Source organism: Egretta garzetta, unplaced genomic scaffold (assembly GCF_000687185.1).
Source record: "Egretta garzetta isolate BGI_Z169 unplaced genomic scaffold, ASM68718v1 scaffold152, whole genome shotgun sequence".
In the NCBI taxonomy this organism is placed as follows: Eukaryota; Metazoa; Chordata; class Aves; order Pelecaniformes; family Ardeidae; genus Egretta; species Egretta garzetta.
The window spans coordinates 1184915-1186400 of NW_009259037.1; the positions used below are offsets into that span (position 1 = coordinate 1184915).

Below are 1486 nucleotides of genomic sequence, written 5' to 3' on the forward strand. Positions count from 1 at the left end.
TGCTACACATCTTTCAGAGCTGCCACAAGACAAATCTATGGGCACAGAATTAAACACCCATTTAGATCGGCTTACCACCAAGTCAGTCTGGCTTTTGTCCTGCCTTTACATAGGTGCTGCACTGCTTGGACTGTGGCAATGCTTCTTTAGGTTAAAGCCAGACAATAAGGCAGAGCTGCCACTTCCCAGATGCCACATAGCAAGCGACTGCATGTGTGCTGCCATTCCAGTGCGACCTGTAAACCGCATCCACGGAAGCTTGAGGCAGCATGCTTCACTCTGGGTTTTCCATGGAGCAAGGGGCATATGCAAGCTAGGAGAGTTCATCGGATAAGAGGTGCTTTTCTAAGCCACAAGAAGCTGAGACCTCATGTACACCCATACATCTACAAAGTCTATTTTTCAACACTACTTCACATCAGCACGAACGCCTGCTGGAACAAGGGCAGATACATGTTGTCTTTTATTAATTGTGATGGGAAATAATCCATGTAAAGATGAAGTAGCGACTCTGACACACAAGGAAAAACCTGTCACTTGTCTGTCTTTCCCCTTTTGGGAAAAGGGGCAAGAGGCGGAAGAGAAACATAGGAAAGAACAGGAAATTAGATTCTTCTACAAAAGCTTTTAGCCAACTGCAGACAAGTAGAAGTATTTCTTTTTTACTGAGCTGAGAAGTTGTTCCCTTAAAGTTGACAGAACAACGAAGCAAAGACTGTTATATCACTTTGAGGAAACCATCACCCAAATCCTGTGAATACAGATGCGCTCACAACCACCCCCCCCAAAACAGAACACTTTGAAATAGCTTGGGTTTTTTTGCACTGGAACAAACATTTGTCACAAAACCCCAACCTGTCTGTAGATGAATAGCCCCATCTAACAAGCCTTGTCTTAAGTAACACTACTTTCATGGGAAGATACAAGAAGGGTGGGAAGGTAGAAGTTCTGCCATTTAACGAGTTCATTGTCTGTAACTACCCAGACTTAGTAGCTCTATAAGGTTTTTACTGGGTCTACATGTAACAGCTATTGGAAACTATTATTTCAGCCAGCAAAATTAACCCTTCTTATATATCTCAAAAATTATACCTGTTTCAATTTCTTATAGGAAAGAATACGTGAGATAATGCAACATTTCCTCAAAAGCAATCTAGCTGTATTCTAGGTCAGCAGAGAGCTGCAAGTTATGTTTTAATCACAAAGGTGAATTTGCCATGCTATTCTTGTTCGATGATGCTGAAAAGTAAAATGTAATTGGCAACTGTTTCACATATCAGTTCCAACTGATATTTGTATTGCATTTACAAAGCTGGTATACTGAACTCTCTTCTTATCTATAACCTTCGTAAACTGAATTTGCAGAAATCACTTAAAGCAATACATATTACTGTATCCCCAAGGCTGCTGGGGAGCGGCTGGGGGAGCTGGGGGGGCTCAGCCTGGAGCAGAGGAGGCTGAGGGGAGCCCTCATCGCTGCCTACAA

The 1486-nt window shown here is 42.5% G+C and overlaps 1 protein-coding gene across 1 annotated transcript in view; it reads right to left on the minus strand.

The window, feature by feature from the left end:
- MKI67 (marker of proliferation Ki-67) overlaps window positions 1–1486 on the minus strand; it is a 23771-nt gene that overhangs the window by 18454 nt on the left and 3831 nt on the right. The window lies entirely within an intron of this gene.